Here is a 26,085-nt window from a genome sequence, read left to right on the forward strand (position 1 = left end):
GTGATAGTATGAGTCATTGGTCTAAAAAAACCAGCTAAACCTCTTTTACATTTTCAGCACATAATTACATAGATACTTAAAAAACAAAACAAACAAACAAACAAAACCTAACAGTATACAACATTGTCCATATCACTGCTCAAGAGTTAATTCTTGGCTTAAGATAGATCAGTGGCAGTGTGTTCTCCATTACTCATAAGTATACAGGGAAAACAGAGGCTAACAGAAACAGGGTAAAGAATGGAACTAAGATAATCATAAAGATATTGTGTAAACCCACAATTTTCCCCTACACAAGATGCATTTTGAAACTGTAGTTTCTTTAGCAGAAAATACTTATAGTGGATATGGAAATGGTTCAAAGCAAATGAGCAAAGATGGTATCTTTATTTTCAGGGAGAAAAAATTATATATATATAACCAGTCCCATTTTTCTCCAAGCATGTACTTCTGAAAATGTTAGCAACAAAGTACAGAAGAATATTTCCATTACACAGCATGCCTAGTCATGAACAACTGCTACAAATCTAAACTAGTGAAGTATTTGTTGTTTAGATAAATTAAAATAATTGATTGGGTTAATAGATTTTGCTAAATATTGGATTCAGAATTTTGAGTTTTATTTTAAGAATATTTAAAAGAAGTTCTACTGATTCCAAGAAGAAATAAACCTTCTATTACACACACATGAAAGTCTAAGACCTCCCGCTGGGAAAAACAAAACAAACAAACAAAAAAACAAGAACACTCTAACTTAAAATTATAGTAGTTTCATTTATGTTTCTTCAAACTATTTTGATATTACTCATAGTAATAATATTTGCAGTAACATTGTCATGACAATCAAAGACAAGTCCAAAGCTAAAGATCCATCTTTCTGAAAACCTGTGCATGAGACTTGCCTGAGAGACAGTTGTCATCTGTGCAAGCTATACTAAGTGGGAGGTAATAAAGACTGACAGAGCAAATTGTCTAAGGTTTTGGATGAGCCTGAAAAGGTCTTCAGTCAAGGTTTTCATAAAATGATTCACTGCTGGATTCCCTAAGCAGATCAGCTACTGCTCCTAGCTTTACCATTTGCAATATGGAATTAACTGTCTTTTTAATATGTTGCTGGCCATTAGATTGTGATTTAACATACCAGAGGAAACATATGCACAGGAATACAAAGGCTCTTAGGGAAGAATTCAGAAGTTACATCAGCACAGGGGGAATGAAAATGAAACAAACAATTGGGTATTTAGCATTCCCCCAGAAAACTTGCTGTATGTTGAATTTCAGATTAATAGAAAATTTTATTCTCTGTGTTACTATAGAAATTATTCAGATTTCACTTATTCCCATCAGGTTCCTTGTAAACTCTGCTTCAGCTGCATGTGAGGTTAACATACATCAACTCCTTGAAGCTCTGTATCATTCATTGGGAAGCTGAAGAGTTTGTGGTTTCTAAGAATACCTCCCAAACCAACTAGATTAAACAATCATCTTTTAAGGAGCTAAAGATGATCTCATTTGTAGGTCAGTTCAAGTGGGTTTTGCAAGAGCTAGTTCAAGTCTTTTTTCCCAAATGTTAATTGAGGAAATGCAATAAGTTTTTTGTTTGTTTTTGTTTGTTTGTTTGTTTTTGTTTTTTTCTTTCACACTTTACTATCATTTATCAAACACACTATCTGTCTGATAGGAGACAGAAAAGAAACTTAAGATTGGAAGTTTGACAAAGTAACATATTTTACTCTGAACAGAATGCTTTTCTCAGACTAGTATTTGCTTCAAGTACCATTCTCAACACACCTACACCTTCCCAGTCAGTGGAAGAATTACTAACCTAACCATGAGCCTATGATCTTTCAGCATCTTATTCTTGAAATGAAAAATATTTACAACGAGAAGTTTTACTTAGTTCTGTCCAGATATAGTAGTTAATCGAGAAAGACAATGAGATTCTTCTTTCTGTTTAACAGAACTAAACTGGTCTTTAAACATATCATTCCATTATCCCTTTTATAATCAATTAAAAAATACACATTTCAAAATGTTTCCTAGTATGCATTCTAGTAAATGTATTATTTTATGCAAATATATTATGAATTGCTTCACTTTTTATTGAGTTATTTTTAGCATATCTATGTTCTCCACTGTTACCACTCAATTTTATCATGTAATTAATCATTTTGTAAAAATAAAATAAAATAAAACAAAGGAACATATCTCATTTTGTTATTGAAGATAAATATTTGAATATGGTGGAAATTAATAAAATGTTCAGAGATTATACTGAGATAACAGCAAACATCATGATTATGTTGTATGTTGAAAAAAAAAAAAAAGGGGGGGGAAATACTGATCTACAAATGTGTGCATTGAGCATATTTTGCGTTCAAAAAAGACACCCGGCTTGCTGGCACGGAGCCGGGCCATGGAATGTCAGTGCTCAGTGGGCCACTTTTGGTAAGCAGAACTGGCACTGTGGGATGAACAGAGTTCAAAGACAATAGCAAGTTTCTGCTTGATCAAAATCTATTAAATATTTTTCTAAATTGCCTGGAGTCAATGTGATGCCCACCTACAAGAAAGGTAGGTAGAAATGGCTTGGAAATTATGAGCCTGTCAGTCTGTTCTTGGTGCAAGGAAGGTTATGGAGCAGATAATCTTCAGTGCTATTGCTTAGCAAATATAGAACAACCAGATGATCAGACCCAGTCTGCATGGGTTTATGAAGGGCAAACATGATCTTCTTTGATAAGCTGACATTTAGTGCATGAGGAAAAGGCTGTAGTTTTTGTTCACTTCACCTTTAGCAAAGTATTTAAAATTTGTCACCCACAGCCTCTGCCTTGAGAAATTATTTGCTCATATCTTGGATGGAAATACTTTCCTCTGAATAAAAAAAAAGCTGACCTTATGAGCAAAAAAAAGTTGTTTTCAATGGAGTTAAAGATAGACAATGGCCAGTCACTAGTGGTGTTTCCCATGGCTTAGCTTTGGGGCCAGGTTTGTTTAACATTTTTATCAACAATAATGATGAGGGAATTGAATGCACCCTCAATGAATTTGCAGAAGACACCTTGTTAGGTGTCTCATTAGGCATTACTGATCTTGTTAATGGTAGAAGGGCTGTGCAACTGGATCTGGATAGGTTGGATCAGTGGGCTACATCTAATTTTATGACATTCAACAAGGCTAAATTTCAGGTGGTTCATCTGGGTCATAACAATGTCATATAGCAATACAGGCTTGGGGAAAGGAGCAGGAAATTTTCATAGTAGAAAATGACCAGAGGTGCTGGCAGACAGCTGACTGAACATAAGCTAGAAGTGTGCTCATAGGGCGGTGAAAGCCAGTGGTATCCTAGCTTGCATCAGAAATACTGTGGCCAGCAGGACTAGGGAAGTGATTGGTGATTGTTCCCAAATCATGTCTACCAAAGGACTACAGAGATGATTAAGGGCCTGAAATATCTCTCCTGTGAAGAAAGGCTGAGAGAACTGGGCCGGTTTTGCTTGGAGGAGGATGAGAAAGGATCTTGTTAACGTGACAGATATGTCAAGGGAAGGTATGAACAGGATGGGCTGTTCTCTATGGTGCTTGGCAACAGGACAGGAGGCAACAGAAGAAACACCTGCACATAAGAAAAAACTTCTTCACTGTGTGGGTGATAAAACATTGGAACAGGCTACCCAGAAAGGCCGTGGAGTCTCCTTCTCTGGAGACATTCTAAACCTGCCTGGATGTGATCCTGGGAAATGTGCTCAGGTGACCCTTCTTGAAGAAGAGGAATTAGACTAGATGACTGCAAATGATCCCTTCCATTCATTCTGTGATTCTGTGAGTTGCTGCTACATGTTTGCAGAAGAGTAACAAAGCCAGAAAAGGAACTGCATAACAAGACATATTTTTCTTGAGGGTGTTAGTATTCTTTAGTCTTGAGGTCTCCCCCCAGTCGTTTTGCCATCACTCAGTAATTGAAAGGAGATTGTAACAGTGAGGATGATGGTATCTCTTCTCAGGTGACAAGTGATAGAAAATGAGGAAATGTCCTCAATCTGCATCAGGGGAGGTTTAGATTAGACAATAGAAATACTCTTTTTTCACATAAAGGGTCTTTAAGCAATGGAACGGGCTGCTCAGGGTGTGAAGGAGTCAACATTCCTGGAGGTATTTAAGAGGTATGTGGATGTGGTGCTTAGACATGGCATAGTGTCTGGCTTAATAGTGATATTTGGACATAATGAAGTTAAAGGTCTTTTCCAGCTTAAGTGATTTATTTATTTATTTATTAACTCTAAATTTCTACAATTTGCAAATGAAATTCTTTTCCATTTACCTTGCTTTTATGTTTTTGAGAATTTATGACTATCAGCTGTAGCTAACCATATTATCATTATAGTACAAAATCAGGACTAAGAATAAGATGTCTAGTATTAACCTTTTTACATTATAAAAGGTTAGTACTGCTCAATTGCTCCTAGTATTGTCCTGTGATTTAATGTACTTTCTGTCTGTGCTTGGGAGAATGGATAGCAGCATTTTCTGCCAGTCAAGTGATTCACCTCAGCCCATGAAGGATTAAGAGACAAAGACATTTCATGACTTATTTTTTCAGTTTCTTTCCAGAATAAATGCTGACATCACAATTTTCACACACCCATTCTCATAATCAATGCAGCATTTTCATTGGTTAAGAGAAGTACAACTCTACACATACAATTTCTGGTATAAGTGCTTAATAAACAGAAAGAAAAGGAAAAAGTTGGAGAATAATTTATTGTCATATCATCAGTGACCTAAGGTAACTAAGTCAAGGTCTTCTGAAAAACAGGATGTCTTCTGCTTATTATTACAGCAGAACTCCCTCAGAAATTTGGGCATGAACAGTGACTCAGTTGTCCTGAACATTATTCAGACATTCACACTCCTGATCCAAAGAGCTCACATTCTAATTTCAAGCAATAAAATTTAACAACAAGAGATTAATCGTGACACATAAATTAAGCTCAAGCAGCTACTGAAGACAAGGTTAAATAAATAAATAAAGCAGTGAAGCATAGAATAATTTCTTTCTCGTGAAGTTAGTAAAGTTTGCTCCCATCTCATTGAAGCACCCATCAATACAGATTTATTTTTTTTTCTCTTTATTTTTCTAATATTTGTGTTTTTCACCAAAGACAGACCAAAGAACAGACTGCTGTGGTCTTATAATAGCAGTTCGTCTGCTTGAATAAAAAGTGACTCACACTAACTGCCTTGAAAGAGCATCAAGAAAACTCTTACAGCAGCCAACTTTGCATCCTGTACATTCAGCCACAGTCAGTGTTTATCAGCAACAATTTCCTTCCAGTTACATGCAGAGCTTTGGTGGACCTACCTCATTTCCACACCATTAACTTCCAAGCATTTTTTTTTCTTTCCACTGTCACTCACCATGATCTCTTTTGTGTCTTTCTGTCAAATCCAATATCTTCTCCAGCAGATTCACTCTGTCTCAGAAAAAGCCCAAACCTTTCTTCATTTAATGAGCTGCTCGCATTCACATCTATTTTTTCTGAGTAGCTTGGGTAGTATGTAGGGAATTACTCCTCCTAGGAGAGCTCATCATCATTATCCTGTATTCACCCCAAAAGTATCCAGCATCCTGTGATTCCAAGTGTGGTAGATAGGGCCAGTTTAACTGAGTTTCTCAGCTCTGTCCCTTAAAGAAGCAAGTCACAGTGCTTCACTTGCCAAGGCAGCAGTGTTATTCTGCCAAACATCAAGCACTTCCTGGTTGGCAGTGCTCTGAAGCACAGGGATTTATCTCATGGAGATGGGATTAACAAATGGAAATATGTATTTTAGTTTCATACAGAAGGATTATCAGTAAACCAGTGCATTTCTTTTAGCTCTATTTTCAGATGAGTACAGCTTTAGTTAACCTTTTCAAGTGTACAAATCAAGTGTACAAATTCCAACATGCTGAAAATGTTAGATGGCAAATTCAGACAACAAATTTTAAGGAAGCTGTTTTGTAAGAATAATAGAAATATCTCAGTCAATTTTTTCTATCAAAGGAGAACAAATTGTGTTGTAGAATCACTGCAAATAGCAGAGAAGCTTCATGCATCAAGTATCTGCATGTTGGGGGATAATAAAGTTTATTTAAAATATGTCAACAACAAAAGGAGGGCCAGAGAGAACACTGGTTCATTGCTTTGTGAGAATGATTACTTTACAAATAGGGACATAGACAAAGTGAAGATATTTCATGCTTCCTTTGCTTCTTTCTTCAGTACCGATGATGAGACCCCAGGTGTCTTGAGCTGCAGGACCATGACTATGACAACAATCAATGACCAGTCAGCCCTGAATTTTGTACAGGACTTGCTGCTTCCTCTACTTGTATTATAAGTCCATGGGGCTCAATGGGTATTCAGAGAGAAGGCTAATATTATTGTGATACCTCTCTCAATTATTTTTCAGTCGTCATGAGAATCTAGAGAGGTTCCAGTTGATAGGAAGCTGGCAAAACTTGTTCCAGTTTTCAAGAATGGGAAAAAGAAGACCCCAGTAATTTACGCTGAAAGTTATTGTAAAACTCCTGAATGATAATATGGCCACTGGTTATAGACAACACAGGTTAATGAGCGTGAAGTCCTGTTTAACTAACTTAGTTTCTTTTTATGGCAAGTTTACTGAACTAGCTGACGAAGGGAAGCCAATTGGGATTATCTTATTTGGATTTCAGTCAAACTTTCAATACTGATTCTCACAATATTCTTCTGGGCAAAATGTCCAGCATACACCTAAATAAAAACATAATGCAACAGATGAGCAATTAGGTGATCGGTGTTTAAATAAATTAAAATAGTGTTATAGCAAATGGGGTTGCATCATCCTAGTGGCTGGTCACTAGTGTGATTTCCCAGGGCACCACTGTAGGACCACTTCTGTTTAATGTGAACATAAAGGACTTGGATTTAGGACTGAGGAAGCTTGCATACTAAACTGGGAGGAGCTGTTGACTCCATGGAGAGAGAAGCATTGCAGAGAGATCTAGAAAAATTAGGGAGCTGGACAATCACCACCAACATGAAGCTGAGTAAGATAAATGTTGGATTCTGCATCTGAGGAGGAGTAACCCTGGCTGTATATATGTACTGGGGGATGGAACACTACAGAACAGCCCCACTGAAAGGGATTTGGGGATCTTTGCTGACAGCAAGTCGAACATGAGTTAGAAATGTGACCAGGCATCCAGACAAATCAACTATATCCTGGGGTGCATAAAGCATTACAGTGCCAGGCAGGAAAAGGGAAGGATTGTTTCACTGTACGCTGTTTCACGGCCACATTGTGCGGCCTCACCTGAAACACTGTGTGCAGTTTTGGGTGTCACAATACAAAAAGAACATAAACCTATTAGAGAATGAGGGTCCAAAGGGGGGCTACAGAGCTGGTGAAGGGTCTGGAGGGGAATATGTATAAGGAGCAGCTGTGTTCCCTTATTCTATTGAGCTCAGAGAAAAGGAGGCTGATGGGAGACCTTATTGCGGCTCTTCACAATGGGGAGCGGGAGGGGCAGCACTGATCTCTGGTGTCCATCAACAGAAGCCAAGGGAATGGCATGAAACTTCAACAGGATAAGTTCAGGTTGTATATCAAATAAGTGCTCTTCACTGTGAGGGTGACTGGGCCCTCTAACAGGCTCCCCATGGAAGTGCTGATGGTATTGAGTATGCCAAAGTTCAAGAAGCATCTAGACAACACTCAGACATGCAGTCAGATTTTTGGGTGGTCCTCTGTGAAGCCAGGAGTTGGACTTGATGATCCTTATGGGTTCCTTCCAATTCAGGATATTCTATGATTCTATAACTTATATATATTCATTCCTTACACTGCTTGAAATATTATATGCTTTCATTATCAAGGTATCTGCTTTATATAAGAACATTTTTAACAGTTAAAGGAAGAATTACTACCCAAGTTTTTGCTTCGTATCTCTCCCAACAGCAGATTCTGATAGTAAACAATGTTTTAAAAGTCACTGAAAATACTAAATCCTCTGCTGATGTTAAGTTGGAGACAGTTCAAGAACACTGCTTTTGCCATCTGAAGCTTTATTTCCAAACAGACATGAAAATTCATCATGAGGTCTCATACTGAAGTAACTTAAGAAAAAATTCCCTATGCTCTTTCAATATTTACCATATTCCCATCCTCATCACAAACTACTAGGTTTTATTTGCAATTTAAAATGTAATGTAATATGCTTAGGAACTAAACAAATCACTCTCTGAGGTTGAACAGTGGAAGTAAATTTACTAGCCCAAGCATGGGTTATGCAAGATGCATGATGGTTGAAATATCTAGAGACATGCTTTCTGAAGAATGGGTAAGAATGGATGGCATCTACTTCTTGCAAGACACACGTTCTCTTGAATACTGGAGAAGTAACAGCACAGCCAGAATTTGCATTTCCCTCTAAAACAGACAAAAATAAAAACATCCTGCTTTAAAGAATGGGAATTTAACATTTGTATATCATTACTACCTTTAAAAAACTATAAGCAAAGCCTATCCTTTTAAATGCACAAAGCTTATTTAGTATCTAATGCAACAATTTCTTCTCCATAGTCAAACAATATCAATCACACTGCTGCTTTTTCCCCACTGACAAAATTAATCATGCACATATGTACAAAGAAATAATTTCTTGTTACATATGGAAATTGTAAATATTAGTATCTATGATGAAAAATACCAAACTATTCTGAAGTACCAAAGTTCACCACTGTCTGCTCATAATTTGTAAAACAGAAGCAAAATATTCTTCTTAAATGCAACTTGGAAGTAGAATGCTGAAACTGACTAATAGCCTAGGTAATTGTTTCCTACAATGCAGACAATGACAAATGGATAGTCTGACAGGAAAGATGTATACCACAATAATAACTGCCATTCTGAGATGTATCGTTGTCAAATAACTAACCAGGTAAAAGCAATTTCCAATATTGAGAAACACTGGGATCTAAAGACCTAGGTAAAAAAAAATAAATAAAAAAAAAAAATCCAAGCTACTAAATTATTAAATCCATTGGAGAAAACTATTAACAGATAAACAACAACAGAGTTCCAAACAGATGCAAATATTCATAATGGCACTATTTTGAAAGCCTTTATTTAGAAAAATATCTGTTTAAAGACTAATACTATAACACTCTTCTTTTGGAAGAAACAACAAAAAAATAGATATAGCCCTTATCATATTTAACAACTACCTAATTTCATGCAATCATATTATTTGAGATATCAGTAGTAACAGAGAAGCTGTAAAATATATACAAATTCTCTTTACTGATTCTCCCTTCCACAGTTTATGTTCTGGTCTCTACCTCCTTTTCTATCCCCAACTCTTTTCACTCCAGCAATAGTTTCTGGCTCTCACAGACATGATTGCACTCATGACCTCAATCAAAAGGCAATTATCCAGCAAAGATGGAAAGTAATTATTCCCATCAAGGAGAGATCGAGTGCACCTGAATAGACAGCTGCAGTTCTTCCAGGGAGTACAATATTACTATAGAAATTACCTCCGTTAATTTGTGATACATGTCAAATTTATGATAAAAAGTTGATTTATTTGCAGGACAGCTGCTTTTTCTGTTTGTTGTGGTTTAACCTGGCAGGTGGCTGAGAACCACACAGTTGTTTGCTCACTCCCTCTATTCCCAGAGGGATGGGGGAAAGAATTGAAAAAACAAAGCAAAACACAAAAAACACACACAAAACCCCCAAACAAACAAATAAAGTAACAACTAGAACTCCCGGGTTGAAATGAGACTACTTACTGATCATAATTATGACAAATGTATATATACAAATGTATATAAGAAGTGATGCCTAAGCAATTGCTCACCACCCCCCTACTACTACTACTACTACTAGCCCAGCTAGCCCCCCCAGCAACAGAAGAGAGTGAAATTAATTTCCATCCCCTTGATGTCATATGGTACGGAATATCCCTTTAAATCAGTTTAAATCAGCTGCCATAGTTCTGTTCCCTCCCAGATCCTTGAGCCCTAAGAGTGGCCTTCGCTTCATACAACTTAGCAGCAAGTATAAACATCGATGTTTTATCAACATTGTTTTTGTCCTAGAAAATCTAGCATCATACCAGATACACTGAAGAAAACAATTCCATCCCAGCTGAAAGAGACACTATTTCACCCAGATCTTATTCCCAAGCAGGAACAAAAATAAATTTTAAGTTACATTCACATTACATGTGACAATCATCAGCATATATCTACTTCTTCAGGACTTAATACGACATAAGCAGAAAAGAATGAAGCACCAAACTGATGTGCACAGAATAGTTCACAAACAGAACCAGAACCATGGCTTTCAGCCCAAATTTACAAAATCAAAGGGAAAAAAGAAATTATGGAGGCAATAAACACCAGTTAAAAATAAAAATAAATTGCAAGGCTCAGTTATTCAGAGAAATAAAGTAAGTTTACTGAATGCATTCAACAGCCTTCAACATGAGATTGGAAAATATTTAATTGTAGAAGAGAAATAATATGAAATCTATGCTCTTATGAAAAAGTTGTACTTCAATATTTAAAGCAATGTCCTACTTCTACGAGAGTGAAAACCTATCTTTGCCTAGGGTGCTGAAGACTTACATAGTCTATGTTAATACCTGAAAATTCTGAACAGGGGCTCTAATCACTCCATATGCTACAATTCTGGCTTTCCTGAGGATAGCTATGAGACTGAGAAATGAGATTTGTAACATAAAAAACATTAAAACTTCGATCAATCTGGATATTTCTACATAAATAATGTAGCAGTTATCAGCTGCTTAAGAATCACAGCAGGTAAAACTGGTTTCACTCAGGAGTGGCATTTACTCTGAATTAAAAGGCGTTATATTCCTTACGAAAATTTACCTCCTAAAAGGCATAAAGCCCAGGGACTGAATCAGAACATGTTTTACTCACTCACTGCTGAACAATGAAATGCTTAATGGACATTCAAATAATAAACGTTATATTTTATTAGGGGTTATTTTTCTGCATAGGCCACATCTGTAAATTTTGCAATTTAATGCAGACAAAATATATAAAACTTACTAAATTGATGCTAATAAATCGCCTAAAGTCTGAGCAGAGAGATCACACAATTTAGTAGTAATTATGTACATACGTGGCATATTCAATTCAGAATAAGGAATTTGCCATGTTAATCTTACATCTTTCCATTCTTTAAGTGACACTGAAATTCTAATTTTTAATGTACAGACTTTTCTATAACCTTCTTCTGAGATAATGAAGTCTTCGATACCAGTTGCAGCACTCCTTTTTGAGACTTGTCCAAAAGAACCAAATGCTTTTCTCAGTGTTTTCAACTTTTCACCATTATCTCCACCTTCTCTTTGTAGTTCAGTGAATTATAAGAGGGGAGAGGGGAAGGGTGTAAAGTGTAAAAAAAAAAAACAAAACCAACAACGACGGAGGATGGAAAGGAACTGGTATTTGCTCTGCATATTTTCAAGTTTTATTTATACTTTCTTGAATTCTGATACAGCTGAATTTCAGTTCACCTGGCTTTGCACTTGCAACACATCTATTTCTTTTTTATTTTCTATTTTTTCTTTGTTACATAAAGTTTGAAGTGTAGTCAGAGTTCAGTTCCCTTAACCCGTTTCTCCACTGACTAAACACACTACGAGTACTGCTTTAGTTTGATTTTTTTTCTTTTTTTTTTCTTTTTGTTAATCAGTTCATAGAGTTTGTAGTGCTGTCAGTCTTGAAATACTCCATGATCAATGTCAGTTGAAACGTGAAATTACTTTTTCTATAAGGAGAGTAGCAGAAAAGTACCACAGAGTTTGGAATCTCTACTGACAGGAAGAAATTAAATTTGCATGTATTGGATAAGTTTCAAAGAAAAAAAAAAAGGTAGACTTGGTTTTATAATAAAATTTCTATTTTTCAGACATTTTATTGTAGATTCTGAACATAACTGTAGAGATTCTGGAGAGAGTCTGACCTTCCACCTGAATCAAAATAAGATTTCTTTCACTTCCTTAGAAACAAAAATTTATTGGATTAATTTATCAGGTCAGATCAATTTTTATAACTGACAATCTACCAATTCCCTGTCTGCTCCTCTCTCACTGGGTGATTCAGGTGGCTTTTTACAGTGCACATATTGCAATAGAAAACAAGCATCTGCTTAAAGGTAGTGAGACAATTGTTTCTTTGCTTTTTCCTTCCTTCCCCTTCCTGATATGATATCTATGTGAAACCTAATGTAAAGTAATAAGAAGTCTTCATTTTGGATAAAATGGGAGGGCCATTTTCCAAACAATCTGCTGGTGGAACTAATTCACCTGTTAATAAATTATTGGAAAGGAGACAACTGAGTATGTGGCTGGTAGGGAGTGAGAAAAGAGTAGAATGAGTTTTTATGGCTGTTGTAGTACATGCAGCAACTACACTCATAACACAAAAGCTGTAGTGTGAGGTATCTTCTGCATTGATTCTTACATGTCTCAGTTGATAAACGTAGTGGAAACTAATGTCTAAATGAGATATATAGTTCATTACTGGTTCTTTTCTAAGGTCCTGACATAACTATAATTATTCTTCCTTGTAGAGCAATGGACCTGGGAGTATTGATGTCCAGCCCCTAAAACCCTCATAGGATATTATAACACATAGCCTCTTTATGCAAAACCCTACTAAGGTCTTCCTGTTTTCCACTGAGGATCTCCTCTTTTCTTATCACTCTTAAGCAGTGATGCAAGGTATTTTGCAATCAGAAGAGTAATAAGAATTCCTGCTGCAGGAAATAACCCCTTTGAGAAATAGTGCAGTAAGAGGTTATCAATTTGGTGTAAACAGACACACTGTGCCCTGGGCCTCTGGATATATCCGCTGCTGATTCCACTACTGCATTGATTCACAAAGCTGAATATTCAGCTTGTTGCTGTAGAGCAGCAATTGAGGTGTCTTGGGTAATCTACACAACTGAATAAATCATGGTCAACTACTAATTATGGTTATAGACGAACTGCTTTCAGTTCATCTATAAGTTTGTTAATAAATCTATCCTCCATGCACAGACTAGCTTAAGGGTAAATCAGAGTAAGGTGACCTACAGGAAAGAGTATATTACTTGTTAATACCAAACATATCAATTTATATTGCCAAAAACTGCTGATAAGAAAGTTTTATAGCATGTTGTGATATAAAGGTTTAAATTATGGAGTTACCACTTATACTGTACATGCCTTACAAGAGGTTTATCCATATCTTTAAGTGTTTATACAATTAAGTATTCCTTTAAAGAGCTATTTAAATTGTAGAATACTTTTAAAGATATAAATCTAGAAATCATAAAACCTCATAAATCGCTTAAAGAGAAAACATGCTAATATAAAAAGAAGACAAAATGAATAATAAATCACACAATCACCAGACAAAAGCCCAAATCACCATTCTAGGAGTCCTAGTTTCATTTTTAATCAGTAATAAATGAAAAAAAGCTAAATGAAAAAAAAAAAAAAAAAAAAAGATGACATGGCAGTAAGTCATCTCTTCTTAATTTGTATAATTTAATAAGAGAAATGTGAAGTTTACAACATGTTTTGTATTTTAACATGTATGTTCTTTTGGGAATGTAAGAATGTAATGTGACACTTAGAATGCAGGCCATTGCTGAATATTCATTGCTTTCCTAATAATAAACAGTGATAAATTACTGCAAATATCTATTGCTGAAGTGGATGAGAGATGGATATAATGAACACACCAAGGAGGTATATTTTAAAGCCAGTATGTGATTGTAGTGTGCACAAAACCAATTATATAAGTAATGTCCACATCACTCATGCTCTGTTTTGCAGATCAGCACAGATTTTAAAGTTCTCAGTAATGAGAACTTGGTTGGCTCTTACCCAGGGAGAGGATTTAAAGAAGATCTTTGTGGAGAAAAAAATAGATGAATACCAACCAATGGATTTTTATAGCTATATTTCCCACACTAGAAACTGATAGCCTTTATGAAATGATGGAGAAACACAGCAAAATGTGGAGAACAAGCCCCACACTTCTAGAAATGTACTAATTCCTTGAGACCATCTGTGGTAAGAGATTAATCTTCACATTCAATCTCTCTTATCTCAACTCTGAAGAGGCTAATGCAGACAAAGACTGCTAAATAGAAGGAGGTAGTCAAGAGTCTGACTACAAGATATAATTCACTGGTTTAAAGCAAGCATGTTTTAAATGGAACTATTTCCCATTAGTACAAAGCCAGCTAGGAAAGCTAGTGCAGCCTGGCTTTAGCAGCAGAGTAGTCCACATCCCACCTGATAACAGCATGGTATACTCTTCTTCTAACTTGTCTACATGGCCCTTCTATCTCCAAACACCTTTTTTTTTTTTTTTTTTTTCCTTTTAAATCTGATAATTAAAGTCATTATTTTGCTAAATGATAGGAAAACAAAAAACAAAACACTTTGTAACATAAAAGTTTTGGGCTAATTAGAAAAAAAAAAGAAAAAAGAAAAAAGAATAATTTACAAACATTTTATTTATTCAGAATGACATAATGTTTGTGCCCTCACTAGTTCACTAATGCCAGCACTTATGTGAGTCTTTGCAAACTCATTCCATGTGCTAGCCTGGGAGAAAACTCACTTGAAAGTGAGTACTATTCTGTAGTGCCAGTGTGCTAAAATGGATTAAGAAAAGGGCTGAGGACCACATGCTTGTATAGAAGAAGAAAGGATGCAGGTAGCCTAAGGCTGGGCTTAGGATGCTGAGTACTGCCCCAGGCTTTTGTGCCACATATCTGCAGAGAAGAGGATACAGGCAGGACAAAAAGCATTTTACTTTTCTATGACTGTTGAAAACGAACAAGAGTCTTAAATAGCTGATGAGATGGTTTGTCTGACAGCTGCTGAGTCTCCCACCTACTTTAAAACAACTCAGCGTGCTTGCTAGTATCCATCTGTTGCTCCTGGTCTCTAGCAGCTAGCACTCATCTATATGCTGTGATTCCAAAACTTCTCCTTGTCACATAACCTTAATGGACAAAAGTATGGACAGAGAGTACACTAAATGTCAGTGGCAGAGACAGCTGGGTTACTGTATTAGACAGTTCAGTAAGCTCTGAACACAAGGTGACCCACACTGAGGGACATTAATTCTCAGAGAATAGAGAAACATTAGGGGAGGATAATATTCACATTTTATGGTAAGGTATGGAAAATATATGTAATGCTTCTAAGACGAATGGATGCCATCTCTCATCATAAAAGATTTCTCAACATCTTTTATTTTGAATATCCTCATAAAGAAGTCAGTAGAAATCAATTGTGATGTATACAAAATGGCCATAAAAATTCTGCTGCATTACTACATACACTTAAAATTCTTAACAGAGATTTTTTTCCTAAATCGTTCATTTATTTTTTTGGACAAATTATCATTACTTAAAGAAAGAAGAAGTTCTATAAATACTGAAATGACACAAATTATTTCTCCTGACAACATTTAAAAAAAAATAAAAATCCATATCATATTTCAATGTGCATACACAGAAAGTGCTTCAAGTAATGATCAAAGCTGAGAAGGGGCTAACAGAACAGAAGGTTGTCCTGCCATTCAGCAAGACCTGGACAGACTGGAGAGCTGCGTGGAGAGGAACTTGATGAGGTTAAACAAGAGTAAGTATAGAATCTTGCCCCTGCAGGGCAAATATCAGCACGCATCAGTACAGGTTAGGGGCTGACTTGCTGGGAAGGAGCTTTGTAGAGAAGGGACTGGGTGTCCTGATGGACAGCAGGTTGGCCATGAGCCAGCAGTGTGTCTCTGTGGTCAAGAAGGCCGATGGTACCCTGGGGTGCATGGAAAAGAGTGTGACCAGCAGGCCATGGGAGGTGATCCTCTTCCTCTAGTCTTCCCTGAGGAGTCCACATGTCCAGTTTTGGGCACCTCAGTTCAAGAAAGACAGGAATCAACAAAAATGATTAGGGGGCTGCTGCACTCTGATGAGAAGAGGATGAGAGACCTGGGACAGTTCAGCCTAGAGAAGACAGGTGAATCTTATCAACACTTAGAAATATCAAAAGAGAAGGTCAAGTGGGTGCCAGACTCTTTTCAGTGCAGTGTAGTGACTAGACAAGGATCTATTGGTGTGAGGTGGTACACCGGTAATTCCATCTAAACATTAGAAAAAACTTTTTTATATTCTTCTTATATTAAAGAATGCCATTGTTCTTGAAAATGTGATGTCATTAATTAAGAAATCATTATGGAATTTCTAAAAGAATCCCTGAATCACGAGTAATAAAAGTCATTTCTTTTACTAATTATAATCTACTTAAACATGTAGGGGCAAAAAAAAAATAGTTTATGATCTAAATTTTCTTTCATTTTAGCATCACTAAAAGAAAAAAAAAATCTATTTTTTTTCTCACATACTTCTTTTTCTGATGTTTCTGTAAACATCATGTTCTGATGTACTTTTCTGTAGATGTTTATGAGGCTCCATTTTAAAAAAGAACAAAACATCATTAATAGTACTGTAGACCTTCTGAAGTAAACTTGTAGTTTTTTGCAGTGATCTCACTTCAGTCCTAGATTCCTTCCTGTAAAGGTGGAATAGGACTGATCAACCTAAACCTAGGAAAAAAAAAAAGGGGGGGGGGGGAGGGAAGGAAAAAAAAAAGGAGTAATCATGAAGTCTAAAGGAAATGCTTATGAAATCATATTAAAAGAATAGCATTTCATAATTGTATTTCAGCCCGTGCCTTGCTCAAACCAAATTAATAATGTTTGAATATGGAAAATAAGCAGAATGTCCTTTAGCTTTCTCTTGCTTCTCATCAATTCTACTAACATGGACAGTGCACAAGCACATAGTGCCATTTCTTGAAATAGTTAATTATTCAGCTAATATTTATATACAATATAGCAGTATTCTGGATTATTGTCTTTAATCTTTCGTGTTTTTTTTTTGTTGTTGTTGTTGTTGGTTTTTTTTTTTTTTTTTTCCCCCCATAGAAATACAAAGTAATATCACTATGACTATGAAATGATTTTCATCTCTACATGATTAGGTAACTAAATATTCAGATTTATGTCTAAATGACACACCCTTAACTTAAATCATCTTTGTTGATTGCCAGTCCACCTGTTGAGTGCATCTAAAAAGCTGACCTCCACTTCCTGACTCCTAGGTAAGATGATCTCAACCATGAAAAGATTTGAAGCAGCAGCCTTTGTATTGCAAGGCTGTTGTAATGCTGGCTTCCGTATTCACACTCAGCATCTCTTGGTTCATTATCAGCTCAGACACAACAGTTGAGTGTAGCCTAAATATTAACCTACAAAGAAAGACACAAAACTGTCAGCTTCTATAACTCTTCTCAAAATGCTAAGAGCTCTACAAAACTATACGCTTTGACGGTGCCGGTATTTAGCCTTAGATGGAGTTTACCACCCGCTTTGGGCTGCATTCCCAAGCAACGGTGTATTATTATTTCAGCCAAGCTTGGTATTAAGAGGCAGAATGCAATCTTTCCGTACACCTTGGCTTTATACTCAGTCAGAACAAACTCAGCCTTCTGGTGCAGACCACCCACTCAGAACACTGTGCCGTAGAGTGTTTCAGTCTCAGCATGAACTGTCTACTTCAGTATTCTCAGATTTAGGACAAAAGTTATGAACTCAATCCTATTATTAACTTTAAAATGAGTTTTGATGTGTAGAACTGATTTTAGCAGTGCTTTGAAATAAGTTCTTTACAAGCGCTTAACACAGGATTTTCTGCTTCATTTCACCTATGAAACGGTCACTCTAATTCTTATTTGCTTTTAGATCTTATTATTTTTATTTATTTATTTATTTATTTATGGTACTATTGCTTCCACTGTAGTGTAAGTACACTAGGATTATTCCAATAAACAAATAGAATGTTTTCATTTGATTTTTATCATATCAAATCATTACGTTATCCTGAAACAGAAATTTTAATAAATCTAACGTGTCTGAAAAAAATCTTCTCCCTTTCTGAAATCAAGGAGGGTAAATTCCCTTCCTGTAATAATTTGATCATATTTCTCAACCATAATAACTGAAAGAACAAGTAGACAGTCTTATTATCTAGCATTACGCTTATCCTTTTAATGTTATTTCATGAAGAACCAACTTACAAATTCTCATGTTAATTGTGAAGAATTCAGTTCTAGCGTCACTGCTCTGAAATTAGAGATCCTGATAATCTGGACTGGAAAAAAATATATTGTTTCATGTAATTTACAAGTCTTTAATAGCAACACCACTTTTCAGGCAGCTCAGGCCTTTGAGACTAAAGTGGACAGAGCCAGGCTCTTATCAGCAGCACCCAGTACCAGAACAAGAGGCAAGGAGAAGCACACGAGGTCCCCTCTGATGAAGAAGCACTTTTGTGCTGTGCAAGTGTTGGAACAAAGGTAATGGGCAAAGGCTGCTGAGAGAGGTTGTGGAGTCTCCTCCTTGGAGAACTTCAAAAGCCACTTGATGCAGGGCACTCTGCTCTAGGTATCCCTGCTGGAGCAGGAGTTGGGCCAGATGGACTTTAAACCTCAAACAAACTGTGATGATTTGTTTTTTTATTTAGTATGGTGGAATAACTTTCATCTCCAGCAGCTCTCCCATTTCTATTCACTGAGCTCTGCTAAACCCAGATGGCATATAAACCATGATGATAAATTACATTTGACAACTTGATTGAATAAGTCAAAGAAAAAAAAAAAAAAAGCATGCACAACTGATTTGCTAAAAGTTATTTTTCATACTGAAAAATAAAACCTTATTTTTCTAACGAGTAAAATTCTATATAATAACTAATTTCCTTCTATGTAATTGGAATTATGGTTACAAGTAGCTGCAATGCCACTATTAATGTGACTGATTACTTTGAATAAACAATTCTTCGTAGTACTTGATAATAGTGTTTGAAAATTCAGGTCACTATTTTACATGTTTGCATGCCTACAAGTTATTATGTAGTTTTTCTTGTTTGCTTTTTTTCTGAAGTTTACCCCTAGTAATTTATGAAGCACTATTGCTGAAATTAAAAGAAACATTGTTCTGCTTGTGCTAAAACCCAGGCTGTTATAGTCATAAAAACCAGAATTTCTAGCATATCCATCTTGTAAGTCTGGGACTTCAGTTCTGAGAAATATGTATTCTGGATGTTCTAAATGCTCTTTGCCTATTCTGAAAATCTCTGTAGCCTTCTACTGTGAAAAATCTATTCAATGTCAGTTCACACATGGTCACATTTGTCAGGTCTCTTTTGGGAACTCAGCATATTTCATTTTACACAGCCTAAATCCAATAATTCATATTTAATCTCGTCTTTGAGGGGAAAGCAAGATTTCCTTCCAAAAGTTTCTCCCAGGGCCAAGCAACATAGTGGAACATGGCATAACACAATTAAGGACAATTGCACTTTTCTGTCCGGTGGTGCAAGTGGTAGGAATGCCGCATTGCAACACCAGAGGCCCTGGGTTTGAATCCCCCCTGTGGCGCAAGTGGTAGAAGTGCCACTCTGCTACACAGGAGGCTCGAATCCCGGGGGATCAGACTCGATGATCTCTAAGGTCCCTTCCAACCCGCACAAGAATATGATACTATGATACTATGAATAAAACAGGAATTCAGGAATCAATTTCTGTACGGAAAAAGCACAGAAATTAGAAAACAACAACAACAACAACAACAAAACATCATAGAGAGTATAGAGCAAAGGGGAAAACAAGTCTAGCAGAAAACAAAAGTATAACATTTTTTGAGGCCTGTCAAAATCTTATGAAAACTAGAGTGAACTACAGCATTTCCCTAGGGGTAAGCAGAAAGAAATAACTATATTTTCTGTGTCTATCAGTTACATACATCAAACATACATGTTTAGCGTGTACATACTTCTGTATATGAATGCTTTTGTCAACTACTCCTGAAAATCCCATTCTGAAGATGAAGATTAAAAGCTTTACTCTCTCCCTCCCTCCCTCCCTCCCTCTCTCCCTCCCTCCCTCCCTCCCTCTCTCCCTTCCTTCCTTCCTTCCTTCCTTCCTTCCTTCCTTCCTTCCTTCCTTCCTTCCTTCCTTCCTTCCTTCCTTCCTTCCTTCCTTCCTTCCTTCCTTCCTTCCTTCCTTCCTTCCTTCCTTCCTTCCTTCCTTCCTTCCTTCCTTCCTTCCTTCCTTCCTTCCTTCCTTCCTTCCTTCCTTCCTTCCTTCCTTCCTTCCTTCCTTCCTTCCTTCCTTCCTTCCTTCCTTCCTTCCTTCCTTCCTTCCTTCCTTCCTTCCTTCCTGAAAAACAGCCACCAACAAAAAAAGCACTTGGCCAAGAAAACAAAACAAAACAATACAAAACAGTACAAAATAAAGTATGGCAGGCTGTGGGAAAAAAAAAACAAAAACAAAAACAAAACAAAACAAACAAACAAAAAAACCCCCGCAAAATAAAATAAAATTAAAAAAAAAAATTAAAAAAAACCCCACAAAGGTAAAATGTGTTAGAATGCATGTAGCTTGTTATTACCCTGTTATATGTAAGCATTGTGTTACAATTTTTCTGAGCAATGAAACTGGGGAGCTGCCTGGGGCAGGCAGCTGCTGGCTGGGGACTGGCTGAGCACCAGTTGGCAGGTGGTGAGTGACTGCATTGTGCATCATTTGTTTTGTACGTTCTTTAATAATGATTATAATTATTATTTTCCCCTCCTTTTCTGTCCTACTAAACTATCTTAGCCCATAAGTTTTGTCTTTTTTTCCAGTTCCGTTCCTTGTCCCAGTGAGCGGGAGGGAGCTAAGAGCTGGATGGTACTGAGCTGTCTGTTGTGTTATGCCACAGCGATTATATAGCTATTTATCTTAGCTCAGCACTTAACATGATATATAATTTTAAAAATATTTTAATGGGATGTTTTAATAGTGATTCAGATTTTAGTAATATGACTCATAGCTATGTATCAGGCATTTGTGTCAAGGTAATGAATACTTTGAAAGGTATATTGAAATTCTAAATGCTGCATTGATGTATTTGTGTTTCATAAACACATATTAAAGACTATATATTCTAATTCCACATATGAAAATTTATTATCAAAGAAATAAGAATCAAATTGGATCTCTTTATCAAAGATCTACCCAGAAAATACACTAAAGTCTGCATTTACGTCATTTGTAACTGAGGTAATTCCATTGAACTCTATGTATTTCTCTGTAATTTTAACATTTTCAAAGAAAAGGAGGATGAACTCAAACTCAGTGAAAAGATCAAGTCAATGGCAAACAACCAGAAAAAGTTTCCAGAGACTGCTAATTTGCACTTTTTCATTCAAGACTACATCAAAAATCCCATAGAGGTACATGCAAAAAATGTAACCCGGTAGGGAGGAGCCACTTAATCCTGCTTCAGTAGATCTAGTAAATAATGTATATATTTGTACACATACACAGTTCTGTTCTGTAATCAGATGAAAATACTTGCAAGATCTCTGACTTGCTTTGTGCTTATGTTTTAAATTTTGGTTCTTTGAAGAGGTTCTTTGAGAGTTACATTTGAAAACTCCTTAATACAAGAAAAGTTTTATTTACTTTCACAGGCATTCTAGATGTAGGATTTGTTTTCATATCTTGGGGATTTATGAAGAAATGTGACGGAGAGGACATGACAAGAATAAGAATACACTATCTACACAATCATCAAAATCCCAATCATAAATAACTGGAGAAAAAATAAATCTGAAAGGTCAAGTAGCAATCCATATGATATCTAATTCTCAACAACTATATTCACTATGAATCATAGAATCATTAAGGTTGGAAAAGACCCACAGTATCACCCTGTCAAACATCCACCCATCACTAATACTTCTCACTAAAGCATGTCGCTTAATACAATGTCCAAATGTTCCTTGAACACCTCCAGGGTTGGTGACTCCACCACCTCCCTGGACAACCCATTCTACTGTCTGACCACTCTTTCAGAGAAGCAGTATTTCCTAATATCCAGCCTGGACCTCCTCTCATGCAGCTTGAAGCTATTCCCTCTTCAGCATGCTGATCAGTTAGTCTAAAAAATGTTATTTTTATACAGGACATTCACTCTCTATCAGATAAAGCTTACTTTCTTACCTAACATGACTTCAGATTATGCCATTCTTGAAGCTGTGTGCATTTTTGAAAAGACCTGATGTCCTTCTGCATTGTTTCCATAGAATTTTGAAGATCACATAAAATTTAAAATAATTTAAAAATGGACATTTATTTAAAGACTAATTTTTGCATTAACAGTAGAATTCTATTTAGAAGACCAACTATTAAGCATCCTAAATTCAAACAGTATTTGATTTCACTACAATTGACTGACCGGGTAGATCTGCTATTTAAAAGATCACAAAAACATAAATTAGGTCATTTATCTTTCTAAAATGGTTATGTGCCATGTGATTAAATCCTTTAAGCACATTTCTCAGTTAAATGATACATATGTATATATTTTAAACTCCTTACGTAAGCCTCCAACATTTTAATACTCTTTATTTTTATCTTTTTTTAATTTTTTTCCCCCCCCCAAATTGTCAATATATTATGGTTTCCCTAAAGAGGTATCTGTCAACATCACAATATGATTGCATTCAAACATTTGTTATCTGCAAATGCAGAACATCTGCTATTTTGTCACACAGGAACACTGTGCAATAATTTTACCCATCCTCTCTCCCCCTATTTTTATGCAAATTGTGTTCAGAACAAGAAACATTTAGAGAAAAAAAATGTTCCTGTGGTGAGATATTTTGACACCAAAATCTTTTCTCATCAAGGATAAAAAGCACCTTGTCATTCATTTCTAATTACAGCCTCTGTACTGTCAGTACAGAAAGATGCCAACTCCCCATGGTGATGTCATACACTGACATTTACAAAACTGTGTTGGACTTTGCCTTCTCTTGGTGTTTTCCAAGATCAGTCAGAGTCAGCACTGATAGACTGATAAAGGGAATTTATAATTATGAGCATTAACTGTGTTTAAAGTCAAAAAGGACATTGTACCTTCTGACACTAATAGCTGCTGAATCATCTTACAAAACAATGGAAAGACTTCATTTCATATTCATGTTCTGAAACGTTAAGACATTAATGGCAATAACAACAGAGATTTCACACTCCAAGAATCAATTTGAAAAGATGTAAACTTATTAAAGATTAAAATGAACTATTGAGTGTTCTGCAATTAGTGTTAATATCCAGTTTAAAACTACCAGCGGGAAAAGAGCTAAATGGAAGTGGTATCCACGTGAGAATGTGAAGTCTGTGAGGAATTCTAATCCTGACCACCAAACAGCATTAGATGGTCTAATTCAAATGAGAAGTGCTTATATTAGCATAAGTTAGGAGGAGAGAGAACAAAAAAAAAAAAACATCCTTGTTAGTTACACAATAGCTCCTATTAATTTTCAAAAATTAACAAAAATACTTGTAATTATTTGAGTACAAGCTAGAAGTTTATTTTACATATATTAGATATTATTTACACTTGCCATAATAACTTCAGAATTCTTGACATAATTGTCAAATAAACATTATTGGTAATTTCATGATGTCAGAATTTAACTAAATTTAAAAATACATTATTGACTTTCTAAGTCTGTAATAAACTTAATACAGACATTAAAACTTTACTGCGTTACCTAGACTCTAAATATTTTGTCATAAACCTTAGGGAATAAACTTTTTGCAAAGAAAGCATAATGTAATATGATGCATACACACCTTGCTCTGAAACAAGCTAAGACTTTTCCTAGTTGTGGTTTAGATATATGTGTTCCCTCATATGGAAGTCAGTCCTCTACAAAACTTGTCTCAAATAGATGTGAAAGCATAGTCTATAAGGAAAAATAAAATTTCAGTAAAACCAAATGTTTTATAAAGGATCACATGCTTAAGAGTCTGTATGTATCTTCATTTTACTATCTACTCTTGCTCCAGGAAGAAAATCAACCTAAAATACAGAATAGTGTTTGCTGGTTTTAACTTGTATATGGAGGACAATTATATGTAACTACAGGGTATTCTTTTTTATCCCGTAAAGTTTCATGGTCTCCCAGAATTTGTGTTAATATTCTGTGCAGGGGGATGTCCTTGCCAAACAGCCATCACATCTGAGAGTGAGCTGAGATAGGGGTTATCGGTAGACTCCTGCTGCTAACCTCTTCTTTTGAAACTCACTGTAGTGCTTTCATCCTTACTGCTGGCATTCTCGTGCTTTGAAATTGTGCAGTTAGTAGCTTCAGTAAAGCAAATATTGTTGATACCTGCGGGGGACCTGATGTAGACTTCTATTATCAGTAATTAATATACATGCAGTAGAGTACGTTGCTACTGCAGTCATCTTATGTTATATCCTTATTACAGAGGTCAAATGCTACAAAACTAGTACTTAAGCCCAAAAAAGAATCCAAGGAGTTTTTATAGAGTGGATTTTTTCAAGGAACATGTGCAAGTTCAGTGTCTGGACTTTGCTGGATTTCCAGGAGTTGGACAGAAAAAGAAAAACCCAGCTCCACTCTTCAGGAAAAATTACCGCTACCTAGCATTCAAAAAGTTCAACTGTGATCTTCCAAATGAACTTGAAACAATTCAAGGAATCTGATCTCTCAAATATTTTAATACTTTATTGCAGCTATCTTAAAATGATACAAAGGGACAATATATACCCTAACACAAGGTATTGTGAATTTCAAGCATATGAAGGTATCTCCAGAACTAAGCAAAGTCAGAATATTCATATGGTGCATGCATTACCTAAATTAGATTTTATTTTTCAGTCATTGAAAACAAAAGACTGCTTTGTGTCACTCTTCAGAGATAGTTTTAGAGATGCTCTGAAATTTCTGTTTATAATTGTAGCTTGAAAAATGCATGAATGGCACCATATAAAGATAACCTTGAATTTTGTATGTTAACAGATGAAAAAAAGAATGAAAACAAAAATTGAGGAAGGTGGGAAAAAATAGGAAGATTTCATGGAAGTTACACAGTAAGTATAATGGGAAACCTCTGCTGAGATTCACACAGACCATAGCAGTTAGGAATCAGTGACACCAAGAATGCTTTGTCTTGGTGCAAACAGCAGTGAAAATACCTTCATAAGTAAAATAATTTTATTATTATCTCACAACAAAGATTCTGGTTTGGGAGAGTAAATGTATCATGCTGATTTTTCTAATCTCTGCAAACAAACAATGGAGTTATAGGATATTTCATTTGAAAAATAAACACAATTCTCACCTTAATTTAAATCTTATGCTATCCTAAGTACTGCTATTCTACCAATGCTATGTAATCTGAATGTTCTATTTAACGGGCTTTTTTTCATTTTTAAACTTCTAACAAGCACCCATAGTGTGTTAAGTAGTAGAACTTCTTAAATAAAAGTATCATTACTTTTTAATTAGTTTTGTTTAAAAAAAAATACTCTCAGAAGAGGTGCATACTGTATCCCTACTTCAATTGTTGAGACAAATGCCAAGAAATACGTATCAGTGTTACTTCTCATCCAAAACAATCAATGATGTTCATGAGCTGCAGAGCAGACAGTCTGTTGTTGTAGGGGTGGCAAAGCTGGTGTGCAGCGATTGTATTACAGGAAATGGAAACCTATCAACCAGAACTAATACAGGACACTCAGATCATCTTTCCACATTCATAAATTGATAACTGTTACATTTTACCTTTGAAACTCAGTTCTAAGATGCAGCTCAAATGATGAAGGTGCAGATTATAATAAGAAGTGAAATAAAGGCATGTATTAGTGCAGGAAAGGAAAGGTAATGGATAACTCTAGAGAACTGACCTCTCCAGTGAACTTGGGTATGCTTTTTTTTCCTCTGAATTAAAACAACACTATAACATAAATACATGTCTTTCATCCAGAGTTTACACAGAATTAAAGACCTAAAGATACATTTTCCTGTGTGCCGTACTAGAAGAAAACACATTCTCCTCTGCCAGCTACTGGCTAGAAGCCAGGCTCA

At 35.8% G+C, this 26,085-nt stretch overlaps 1 protein-coding gene across 11 annotated transcripts in view; it reads right to left on the reverse strand.

Moving 5' to 3' along the window:
• Positions 1–26,085, reverse strand: part of CNTN5 (contactin 5) — a 538,457-nt gene that overhangs the window by 329,382 nt on the left and 182,990 nt on the right. The window contains exon 1 of one of the 11 annotated variants that reach the window (XM_085508912.1): positions 5,422–5,748. The exons of the other annotated variants lie outside the window; for them this stretch is intronic. The gene's annotated coding sequence lies outside the window, so the exon portion shown is untranslated. Of the gene's footprint in view, positions 1–5,421; positions 5,749–26,085 lie in introns of those variants that run through there. 11 annotated transcript variants of the gene reach the window in all.

Source organism: Coturnix japonica, chromosome 1 (assembly GCF_054131305.1).
Source record: "Coturnix japonica strain WE chromosome 1, WE-NBRP24, whole genome shotgun sequence".
NCBI classification, from domain to species: domain Eukaryota; kingdom Metazoa; phylum Chordata; class Aves; order Galliformes; family Phasianidae; genus Coturnix; species Coturnix japonica.